This window comes from Lepeophtheirus salmonis, chromosome 4 (genome assembly GCF_016086655.4).
Source record: "Lepeophtheirus salmonis chromosome 4, UVic_Lsal_1.4, whole genome shotgun sequence".
Lineage (NCBI taxonomy): Eukaryota > Metazoa > Arthropoda > Copepoda > Siphonostomatoida > Caligidae > Lepeophtheirus > Lepeophtheirus salmonis.
In genome coordinates this window covers 49,442,621-49,455,761 of record NC_052134.2, presented here as the reverse complement: position 1 = coordinate 49,455,761, position 13,141 = coordinate 49,442,621, and the positions used below count along the sequence as shown (strand labels likewise).

Here is a 13,141-nt window from a genome sequence, read left to right as displayed (position 1 = left end):
TTTCAACAGTGAATATCTTCACATCTGAGAAGAATTGCAAGAGTCCTCAACTCTTCTTCAATGAAGACGGGATCTTCTTGCACCTGGTGAGTTGAGTTTCATTAAATCTATTAACAGATGTCTTACCCTTAGGATGTAGCTCTTGTACCTTAAGTTCTCAATTATGACCCTGGAGATGGTAAAAAGGTGCACGGAGCGGTTTTTTGGGAAATACGGCCATGGATTTGCCTGGGTCATCTTTGATAGACCTCTAGAGCCAGGCATGGGGGACTGGGGTCATTTTTCTGTGTCTCTTGGGACTGTGCTTGGACTTGATAGACCTCTTGATGATGGTGTAGATGGTGCTTTTGGGTAAATCATGAGTCTGATGATGTCTGGGTCAGAGTGTCCTCTGCGATGGAGTTCGATCACGGCGGACCTTTTTTTTATGCTTCATCCTCATGAAGTGGAATTTTGTTTTGTTTTTTCTCGGAAAGTTATTAATATACCCTACAAAATATCTCTAGATTAATATGCTACTTGTAGATATCACTGCTCTTGAAGGCCATGAACTTGGTCCAAATTTATCTCCTTGGGTCTGTAGTTATCTTATTTGAGTAATAAATAGATCACCTAAATCCCTGAATTCTTACAAACTGTCCTAAATCATTGTTGCCTGCAATTCAGGGGCGTCTGTAGGGAGGGGGCGGATAGAGCTGTATCCCTCTCCCTCCAAATGAAAGAAAATGGAGATAAATTTTAAAAATAAATGTTATTGGGCCAAATTATGCAGCGAAGTAAAAAAAAAAATGTTCCTGAAATTCTTCCCCACCAAAAAAAAAATAATAACAATATAATCACGTGGACGCTCTGTAAGGGATTTATAAAGAAGATGTATTAGAAAAGGAAGCCCATTACTCAGGTGAATTAAGTCATAATGACAGTAGCTTAGGAAAAGAAATATCGTTTCTTCAGATTACCAACTCCAAAAAAAAACAAAAACGGATCAGCCCAAGTATACTCACAATTTGTCATAGCATAATAGGATTAAATACTCTAAGGACATGTTTGAAACCAATTAGAGACCAGTTTAACAATATATATTTTTGAATAAGATGAGTGATTGTTGTCACCTGTCATTCGAATTTCCCATATAAAATATTTTTTTACATAAAATTAATCAATTTCCCTCTATTTAATGTCTACGTCTTGATCAATTGAAGCATAAATAAATTTGCATTACACCTCGTAAACAAAAAGAATAAAAATGAGAATTTATTAGATTTGCAATGAAATAATGAATATAAATATGTTATTTGTACATTACCTGGTTCCTTTTTCAAATGCATACATAATGTGGTGAATAATGTATGCTTGCTTTTTGAAAAATTTAGTTCAGTAGACTGTTCTGTCTTTAGGCTATACTTTTCCTTCAGCACAAGACTTTTTCAGCTGGGCGAATCAAAAATTATACTTTGATAAAGTTTGAGACTTCTAAGATCATTTTTTATTTCAAAAAAGTGGGAATTGGGGCTTGGTTATGCATACATTCAGTATTGCTTTAACGCCAACAAGATATAATTTATTAATAAACAATAGAATTTCAACCGAATTATTTGTATAAATGGATGTGGGTCTGAGATCTCTTAATCTTAACTGATGGCTTCCAAGAGGCGACGGAAGGTCTGTCGCCCGCTGTCGATGTAATCTTATTTTATGGCGTCCCAGTACTATCTGACAGTGGCTTTGAGGCCTCGGTGTTTGAATCACGTACACTGAAGACCTTCCTCTCAATATGTATCCAAAAGGTGTAGTCGAGGGGGCTGGCATCAAGGCTTTAGAGGTGCCAAAAATATCAAGATAGAGTTCAAAAGACTCATTCAAAAGAGTCTTGCGCCGATAGAGATGGGTTTCTTCCATTTATGGTGTCAAAAGAGGCGTCTCAGACTTGTGAAACCTCTGAGATCTCTTATATGGATCCTCATGGACTTGAAAGGATTGACCTGGTTTTTTCTCTCACTCCTCCGTGTCCAGTTTGGTCTTTTGGACATAGCCATTCTTCCTCTCGGACGTTTTGGACTTGCTAACGGGGTAGACAGTGGTTCTGGAGACCCGTAACTACTTGGAGTGCGCGAATAGAAACTTACCTTCAAGCTTATTTTTCTCGAAAAGTACTTAAGTTAAAGAGCTAAAGTTGTTTGTTTATTTTTATAACTAATTGTTCATGCTTTAATATATTGAAATATAGATTAATTTTAATCGCTCAACCTTTATTAATTATTAAATTTAGTCAGTTTTCAGATTTCAATGTACAACTTGTTAATTCATTTTTGCACTGAAGATCATATAATATTAAATTTAGATGGTCTGAAGGGCTGCAAAAATTGCCAAAACGGATTTTTTGATTTTCCTTAGAAAAGGAGGAAAAACCCATATTAAGTCAAAAAACTGGACAGCCTAATATTATCTCTAGTAGAAAGCATTCATATACTATTCATTTAAACAAAAGTATTTAACTTTTATTCGAAGAGTTATTAATTTATTATAGTTCTCGTTTGTATACCTACTGTCTACATCTGCTGAAAACGAAATGATAATGAAGGAGAATAAATATTTGATTAGTCATGGATATCTTTCAGTAAAATCCAAGAAAGGCATTTTGCCACGCTATGATAATATGTCCCTTAGACTGTTACAGAATTGAAGTTAAATGGCTTTTTAAATGAAGGATAGAATTTTCTCATCAATTTAAACTTCAAGGGGCAAAACCAAACGAAAAGTATATATATATATATTATCCACTATGGGGTGTGACAGTCTGTAACTTTTCGTTTAAAATACAGGACGCATAACGCAGTTTCAAGCACAGCGGATTTTGTATAAATATATTTTGGAATTATTATGAATCATAGTATAGTGCGGTGTAGTCTGGGACTAGTACGGTAGGGAGTTGTATTGCAGTTTTACCCTTGGGACAATATGGATATATATAGGGAGCGGGGATCAAATTGTCGCCTACTTTAAACCTCGATAACTTGAAGACGACATTATCAAATAAAAAACCGATTACCAAATAGGAAAGCTATTCTCGTCAGCTGACGATACGTAGTTCAGTTAGCACCATGCCGTCATCATATGAGGAGATAAAGAGCTATAAGTGGAACGATGAGCTTTCGAGGTCCGCCGTAGTAATGGCATTGGTTAATAATGGAGGTTAAATCTCCAATTCAACGATTGCTTCAACCTTAGGAGTGAATTTACGGACTGTTCAGTGTATCCGTAAGAAGCTAGAGGACACTTGGGATGTTGATGCCACCATAAAGAGGGAATCCAAGGAGGAGGGCGCCGACAGGAAGGTCAGGGACACCGACTTTGTCGACAAGGTGAAGAAGATGGTTGAGGATGACCCTAACAGGTCCATCAAGGCCATGGCCAGGGATCTGGGCTGCCATGAGAAAACAATAAGGATCTGTGTATCTGAGGATTTAAGTTGCAGGAGCTACAAGATGCAAGTGGGCCAGATCTTGACCCAGAAGGCAAAGGACAACAGGCTGATGAAGTCAACAAAATTGCTCAACATGCTCAAGCACCCAAAGCAGCCCGGGACGCTGTGGTTTTTCTCTGATGAAAAGAATTTCTGTTAAGATCAGAAGGTAAACAACCAGAACAACAGGTGGATAGCCACCTGCACCAGCCATGTGAGGAAGGTAATGAAGACCAAATTCCCTGCAACGGGCATGGTGTTCGGGGTGGTCAGCAGTGAAGGTCATGTTATGCCTCCCCACATGTTTGAAACGGGTCTAAAGGTCAATACAGAGGTCTACCTGGATGTTATGGAGAAGGTGGTTCTGCCCTGGATCCAAGGGGTGGCTGGAGGCAGGTCCTGGGTGTGTCAACAGGACTCAGCACCCTGCCATGTGTCCAAAATCTCCATGCAGTGTTTAACCGAGAACTGTTATGACGTCGTAACCAAGAATTTGTAGCCTCCTAACTCTCCCGACCTTAATCCTTTGGACTATTTTGTCTGGAGCTATGTCGAGAGACATACCAACAGACATCCCCATAGCACCAAGGCCAGCCTGATGGACTCCATCAAGGAGGTATTCGGCAACATGGGCAATGAGATGGTCAGAAGACCCTGCGGCCGGTTCAAAGGCCGTATTGAGGCTGTTATTGATGCCAACGGTGATTATATCGAATGAATGGCTACTCTATACCTATATACTCGTCATAGTTTTGATTTTCAATAAAAAAGTTAAAAAATGTATATTTTGTGTTGTTTTTTGAAGAAAAATATTTTGGCGACAATTTGATCCCCTCTTCCTGTATTGTAACATAACAGGTTAAGTAAAAAGCTCTGAGCGGTTTTTGCTAGATGTCTTTAGTAGTAATTTCACACGATTTAGACATTGCATCAAAAAGATCTTAAAGTATGTTTAAAGGTTAAGCATTCATTTTAAAAAATTCCATTCACAGTTTTGTGTTTGATGAAGTCAGTTGTGTGTTACAGCGTTCCAAAATGGAAGCAAAACAAGAGAAAATTCTAAAAATTATTCCGTATCACTATAACCAAAGTAAAAAAGCAGAGAAGGCAGCCAAAAAAATGGTTGCTGTTTATGGATCCAATACAGTATCTTTATCATTCTTTATGGCAAGACCATATGTATCATTCCCACCATTTCTTAAGCTTATTTTTGGGAGTTTTTTTGTTTACAAAAATGGTATAATTACCGCTATGAATAATTCAAGTTAAAATCTTAACATTGCACATGCAGACAATTGTTTACATTTCAGTATTCAATATGATAATTATTCTGCCCATTCCTATGTTTGTGCCTCGTTCCTTCGGGTAGGACGTATACGGATATTTGAATTGAATGGGCATCTCTATTTTAGAAATATTTGCCTTATTCTGTGTTTTTTTATTAAAAAACCAATTATTCAATTTATTTTTAAAGCATTTACTCTATTTCAAATTATAATACTCTGTCAACAAATAACATCAACATGGATAGTACAAGATCTCCCTTAAATGTCTTATTCATATCCAGACATTTCCTCTCGGTATGTAATAATTAAAGAAACTGCAAATATACGTATTAATCCTGAATTTCAAGAATGTTTAGGAGGAGAACAGCTTTGCTCTCATGACGTTTCATTAAATTAGCTGTAATTAGCTACAAGGGGATGAAAAGATATCCCACTTCATATCTAAGAAAAAAAAAATAGGAGTTACAACGATACAATCTTATTATAACAATGTTACGCAACAAAAAAATATATAATCATGCAATGTTACTCGAACAAGGTTGGACAACAAGAACATGGCTGGCCAAGCCTAGCAGATTTATTATATAAATGTTTCTCTATTTATAATGACGTCATTGGGACGATGCTTGGTTATTAATACAAAATACTACATCAATTTAAAAAGTAAAAATTTATAGTTACTCGATATTTCTTAAGCGATATTTTACTAAATGTAATGCCAAAAATAAGTTTTTAAATTTCATAAATTATTAAGGCATGTGAATAAATTAAATGTTCTAATATTTTTGATTTTTCATATCTTTAATTTATTTAGGTAAATAAAATTTAAAGAGTCTCTAGAATGGCTATTTGTAAACGCCCAAGATGTGTTTGATAACACCGATACCCGAAAGACGTTGCGAGAGGGAAGGGTTGGATTTTGGCGTGTGGAAGAAAAGTCGAATTCAATACTGATAAAGCCATTATTAGATCTCATTATTTCGACCTCTAGTGTATCGATAACTCATTCAATTTAAAAACTTACTTTTGTTATTAGATTAAGTAAAATATCGCTTAAAAATACTGAGTAACAACCATTTCTATAATAACGATTTAATTTATATATATTTTGACTTTTTAAATTATATAGTATAAATAACCATGACTCGTCCCAATGACGTCACCAGAAATAAAAAGAAAGAGAGAGATTCATTTGATAAATCTGTAGTGCTTACCCAACCAACTTCTTGATGTATTAACATTGTTACTATGGACTTGACAGAAGAACAGCTTAGCTGTTAGGGTGTTTTATTAAATCAGCTGCAAATAGCTGTGAGAGTAAGGAATAAACACAAATCCTACTCCGCAACAAGGACTTACATAAGTAACTCCCATGCAAATCCTCATTAATACTCTCTGTCTTTCATGAGCACACTAAATATTTATTATTTTATACTGCTTTTAATCATTATTGTAGCTTGGAAAACAAGGCTTGTTTTGATGTTCAACTAGAAAAAGCTGCTCCTGCTTTCTAGGACATATTTTATGCATCTCTGATACAAAGTATAAAGTCTTTTTTTTTTTAACTCAGTAAATACTAACTGATGTGTATTTACCTATATAAGAATGATGATAAATCACTTATTAGTTATCTTCCTCGTCGCCGAAAGGGTAGGCCCAAAAAGGCACCAGGCACGCTAGTGACACGAGAAGGAGGATGAGGGATTCCTAAAGGGGAACCACGGGAATACCGAATCAAGGATTTATGATCAATAAATGAACGTCTTAATACTTCCGATTCCCATCTAGAACTGATTAGAGATACTTTATTCCTACTTAATATTCACAATGTACATACAGGGAACAAGTAAAGAAGTGAAGATTAGAACGACTACTTAAGTAATAAAATATATAACACTAACTAACGATTCCAAGTCGAGTCGTGTGTGAAGTAAAGTCTCCAGCCTTTCACAGCTGTAATTACTCCAAGTTCAACAAGGAACAAAAGGAAACCTTATAATTCCCGCGCAAAACCTCATTGTTACTCTTCGTTTATAATGAGCACAGCCACTAGTTATTAATTTTTACTTAGATCTTCTGTCTTCTAGAATTAAATAATAATGACAACAATTTTGTTCCCCATGTTCATACCCCTAGAATTAGACTTCCTCCTACGGCTCCTTCTCCTGTAATCACTCTTCCCCAACCTCCGATGTTGGCGTACAGTGATGAAAATCCAGTCTATAATGGCCAGATTGTGGCAACTTAACTTAACTTAGATAAGTAAAGTTAACTTAACTAGTTAATTATTTAAACAGCGTTATTTTAACTTCCTTTCAACTAGTTAATTTTTTTTATTAAAATTAACTTTTAACTTAACTAGTCAACTTTTTTAACTGCATTATCCAAACTTTAACTTAAGTAAAATAAGTTAAGTTAACTTTTAACTTAAATAGTTAATTATTTAAAAAGTGTTATTTTAACTGTATCTAAACTAGTTATTTATTTTTTTATCAAAATTAACTTTTAACTAAACTAGTTAATTTTTTTAACTGCATTATCTTAACTTTAACTTAACTGGATTAAGTTAAGTTATTTTTTTTTATTCTCAGTTGAAATACTAAAACAAATTTTCTGAAATAATCATTATTTTGCCGATAATTTAGTAAAAACAATGTGTCGACACTATCTATTTGTTCAAACTTTGAAACTGGGTCATTCCAAACCAAATCGTTTTTATATTATCTCGGATATTTTCATAGTTTTACATATAGTTTAATATTACATAAAAACTCAAAAATCTAAAATTTTAGCTTCCTTGACCTTCATTTTATTAGTTAGTTTATCTTGCAATGCTTTTTCGCTCGAAACAGAAGTTGTTGGAAGTTTGAATCTGTATGTTTTCCGTGATTGTTCAATTATAAAATCCCACCCTTAGAGACCGACAGAATCATTGTTATTATAGAGCCTCAATAAATATCTCAATAGACTTACTTAAATGGTTACTCTTTAATATTGAAACTAATTTCAACCTAACCAATGTTGTTTAAATTTAAATTGACTGAAAGTACTCTAAAATTAACTAACTTAAACGTTACCAGTTACAAAAATTAAATTCAAAATTAACTTTAACTTAATTATTTAATTTTCATTGGAATCGACATTATCTGTAATTCAAATAGTTATTAAAAAATTAAATATTAATTAACTTTAGCTTAACTAGTTAAAAATATAAGTTAACTTGTCCATCACTGATAATGACTGAAAATCAACATGGTAACCCTGGCAATTTAAGGAATGTTTTGGAGGAGATCAAATGTAAAAAGGGGGGGAGAAGATAATACACCAGGAGTTTGGCAATAATTGCTCCAATATCGATCCTCAATGTTAATCTGAGTCCAAAAAGGACTTACAATTATAAATCCGCAACAAATCCTCAGGGATACGCTCAGTCTTATATGAGTACACAGGAATGGTAATCTATTTAGGAAAGGAAGTTCACAACTCAGGAATTAAAGAATAATGACAACTGCTAGGGAAAAGAAAATTTATTCTTCAGATTACCAAATAAAAATAAAAACAGACACCTAAAAAATTCACAGGATTTACATCACTAATGATGTTTCATTGTTATAGATTGGATATGTGTGAGACTGCGAGGAAAAGGCGGGAGCGAGGGATATGGTGTTCCTGAATTAATATCGTTTTTTAATATCAGCTGTCTGCTTTATGATTTTGGAGGGAGAAAATGAATTACTGCTATAAGGAAGAGCATCCTCTACATTTAAAATTGCATTAGAGCAGGGACAATATTATAGCTAAATTTTAAATCATACATAAATAATGAACAAAAAAGTTAAAAGAACAACTATTTTTCCTTTTCTAATTGTTATACTTAGTTTTTTCTTAACAGATATCCCTTCTTTAATTATTGAATACTTCTCCCAGAAAAATCATACTCAACACAACATCATCCTTGATTTTTTAACTTGTATTTTATTTTCTGAGTAGATTTATGAAAATATAGCAACCAAATTCTGCAAAAATCATTTATCTTTATTAACATATTGGTAATTCAATTCAAAGTACGTATACTTCTTTCTAGTCAAACCAACTTAATATCCTTCATGAATAGTTAATCACTAGAGATGCATCTTAAACTATAAGTATGACGATTGCATTTTTTTTAAATATCATTTATAAATCAATATTGCTTGGTTTATATTATAAATATTTATCTTACATGAATACATTTTCGTTGCATAAAAAAGAAACACAGCTTCACATATATTTTTCTACCGGCTCCGTTACGAAGAGGATCAGCTTACAGCTGGAGATAACATTAAAGAAAACCTTGAAGGGGTGGACCAACCAAACTAACTCAAGAAGCTGCCCAAAAGTCCTTTGAAGTGAATTTGAGAATGAAAATAACTGAGCTGGCCAAGAAAATAATGTCCACTATGTCCACAGGTTCAAGAGTCTTAAAAAATGCTGGTGGTAAGTCCGTGAGGCTTCAAAACGACCTTTACTTGTAAGGTCCAAAAAAAAAACTTGTGTCTAACGCTGTAAATGCATCTTTAGTTATCTTAAATATCATGGAAACAGTTTTTCCGTGATGAAAAACCCTTTACTGTTGATTCTGTTATTATCAAGTAAAATGATAGGCATAAACAGTTATTTAAATTATTTGTATTTTTGAGTGGGCCCCTTTTTTGGAATTCTTCATCTGAATAATGAATTTGCTTTTACTCAGCTGTTGTCATTGTTATTTAACTTCTAAGTAGTGAACTTCTTTTTTTTTTTCGTTCTTAAACTAAAATACCGAAGCAATTACGTAAAATGTATACCTAAATAAACATTTTAATTTAAAATTAAAGCTTCGGGATAAGATGTCATCGCAATATTACTCAAATTTACAAAAAAATACGAACATCAAACTGATAAAATCAATACTATCGGAGGTAATAAAATCCGGGATTCACAATAAAACAAAGATAATTTATGAAACTACTAAAAACAAGTCTCAAATTTAAATTTTAGATTGTCCTTAAATGTTTTTTAAAGCTTAAAAATAGTGTCTTGAAGTTGACGGAAGATATTTAATTTCTTCTCCAGTCAAAGTACACGAACTATTTGCGGCTTCAGGAATAACAATTGCTCTCAGCTTCTGAGGGTGCAACACATCATTATTTGTTACTATGTATGCTATTAAGCCTTTACGGCTTAGTAAATATTTTTTTGCTTCATTCAATTATATTCAAAACCTAATTTGATATTCGTGTGTGCTCATAAAAGACGGCGAAATAGCCTCGAGGATTTGTTAGAGCTATAATTTTAAGTCCTTGTTGGACTCGAAGTAGAATTGGGGATCGACATTTGATAATTGTAGCCAATTTTATTTGTTTATTTCCTTTTTCCCCTCACCTCTAGTCACAGCTGCTTGTAGCTGATCTAATGTAACGTCATAACAGCTAAGCTTCTCTCTTACAGAACATTATTCAAACTGTCAGAGTTACTATGTTGACTTTCAGTTTCTGTTTATTTTCTGACATGCTCAAAATACACAGGATTTTCATGAGTAAGTATGAAATCCTTTATAAATCCTGGAAAAACGGTATCCTGAGAGAGAAACCAGTTTCCTGACACTCCAGACCATCTGGTTGATGACTGACAGCATGATAATGCTGTTTATGTGACCGGTCCGTACTAGAACGGCAACCTCCTTTCTATTGGTTTCCATTATCCACTTGAGAGTATTTTATCTGACCAAGATCAGTTCATATCACTTCTAAAACTATCTTGCCAAAAAATTCAAACCGGATGCTTACAAAAAAAAACTCCCAAACTGTCATTTTAAAACAAAATTCCAAGACTTTAGGAGCAACCAGTATTTTTAATAATAGATCCAATATGGACTCTGAAGAGACTCCATATCATCTTGACTAGGGAATCTATAAGATTGATTAATGTTGAGTAAATATTCTAGATCAGCTTGTCCATGTTGGCTCTAAGTCGTTTATTAGAGCCTCTCTCAGCACCAATATAACACTCATAGTCACAGAAATGAAGATAAAGTAAATTTGGATGATTTTAAGCTTTGAGAGAAGCTTCTTTTACCTTTGTAATCTCAGGTCCATTATGGGATGTCCTCAATAGCTGACCTTCTCTAATATTGTTAAACTTGTATCTGATGTCCTCGCCTATACCCTTTATGATAGTTGTCTCGTTAACCTTCTAATCCCTGGAAACTAATATCATTGATTTGACAACGATTTTTGGCAGTTTGGCCTTCAAATCTTGATTAATAATGATGTCTGGCAATTATAAAATTATCCTACCTGACTCCAACAGTTTCGTTGATACAACCAATCAACGCACAGAAGACTAAAAGTAGAATTCTTTTTCTTCTACAAACAATAATATAGAAAAACCGGATTCAACATTTGTGTGTGCTGAAAAAAGACGAAGAATGATTTTGCGGATTTGTTGCAGAATTATAACAGTAAGTCCTCATTGGACATAATATTGAACACTTTCATACTTTCTTTAATTAAGAATGATTTGAAACTATTCTTGTGCATGCAATTACTCCAATTTGTATATATAAGTATGAAAGATGTAATAATCTTTTCATTCTTTATGTGTTTCACATTTTAGACTTTTTGAAGATAAATTATAATTTCATTATGATTTGTAAGTCCTATATTCAAAACAAATACAACCTTACATACTACTCAGTTATCAGAGTTTATTTTTTTCTTATTTTTTTGTATTGAGAAAGAGATACATAAACTTTTTTTTTTAACTCGAATACTTTTTTTTCCTTTGGAATTAAAGGCCTACTTATTATATTATATAAAATTTTCGTTTGTTTAGATTTTCCATGGCAAAAAAAACAATCTAAACAATGAAAATTTTGGGAAAAAAGTATACATTTTTGAAAAAAGCTCTGAGTAGGCCACAAAGGCAAAGATATTTTATTAACACGGTCATTTCTTTGCCTGAAAGACTTATTGCTTCAAGTTTATTCCTGAATATATTACTAAATGAGGTTTATACGTAGTTATTCTTTATTTTTGTTTCAAAATGATGTTCCCTTTGAATTTTTATTCAAAAAATATAATATTTATTACTTAAAAATGCATTAAATGTTTATTTTCTGTTGGAATAATGATTGAATTATGCTCTTACCTCATATTGTGCCTCTTCGTTAGCTTTTTCTAATATAAATAATCCATCATATTTAATAATAATTAATAACAGAGAAGTGATTAGCACTTCTTCCATTCAAGTTGATGCCGTAATAACCTATTATTGTGTTTCTTATTGAATTAATTTTATTACTGATTTTGTCTCTGGTTCGATTACATCACATAGGAAAACTTGTTTGATTTATACATTAGGCATAATACATCAGTTTTTTAAGAGAAAACAATAATTTAAGCGTTTTATAGTAACACACATTACATACTTTGAGAACAAAATTTAAAAATTGGTTTCAACTAAAAATAAGCAATAAAAAGGTTCATTTACAAATTTATTAATATATTATAGGATCTAACAAGTTGATCTTACTTGATAATATTGCTACTTTGATTGTGAATGGGTATAGATGATTTTTTTAAACCAACTCATTACCTAAAAAACTGGGTATTCTTAAAATGAAATGAAATGATTTGTATTTTGTTATGGGTATAACTTTATTATTTATAAACGTTTACGCTCATTTTTTAATAAATGCATTATAACTATGATTTTTTTTAATGACATCATTGGTTATCTCGTCGTTACTTTTATTTATCACGCAACATTTCCTCCGAAAAGAAACAAAAAAAGGCCCAAAATTATAAGGCCGTAGTAAGCCAAATAAATCAATCATACCAACTACTATATTTCTCTTAAGTATGTACTCCCCAACTGTGACCATCATATTATTTTTTCACTATTATTAAAATTAATTAAATATATATATTGTGTAATATTAAAATATTCATTGTATTTTATTAAATATTATAATATGGCTTAGTAAAAGTTAAAAGTCTAGCTATACATTTGTATGTGTGTAATGATACCCAAAATTTCTTCAAATAAATAATAAAATGGCTAATATATAAATAAATATACAGAACGAGTAATCACCAAGAAATTATATTCCTGTCCTTTTGGAAACAGAGCAAACGTTTAGAATAACTTATTATAGCATTTATTTATCAAAAAGAATAAGTTAAAAAATACGAGGGGATCTACAGCTGGCAAAAAATACATAGGATATTGTGTGATATTTGACATAATCAATTAGTTATTACATGCTAATTTTTTCAATATATTTAGTTCTCATGAATATATATTAGAATACTTTTAGTTAATAAATTATCATATTTTCCCCCAAAAGCCTGCAAGCTGGCCCGAAACC

The 13,141-nt window shown here is 32.6% G+C and overlaps 1 long non-coding RNA gene across 1 annotated transcript in view; it reads right to left on the bottom strand.

Annotated features, from left to right (window-relative positions):
• Nucleotides 1-12,020, bottom strand: part of LOC139905235 (uncharacterized) — a 58,484-nt gene extending 46,464 nt beyond the window's left edge. The window contains exons 1-2 of the long non-coding RNA XR_011779877.1: nucleotides 11,920-12,020; nucleotides 11,067-11,180 (exon numbers count right to left, since the gene is read on the bottom strand). This is a non-coding gene — a long non-coding RNA (uncharacterized lncRNA). The remainder of the gene's footprint in view (nucleotides 1-11,066; nucleotides 11,181-11,919) is intronic.
• Between the last annotated feature and the right edge of the window lie 1,121 nt (nucleotides 12,021-13,141).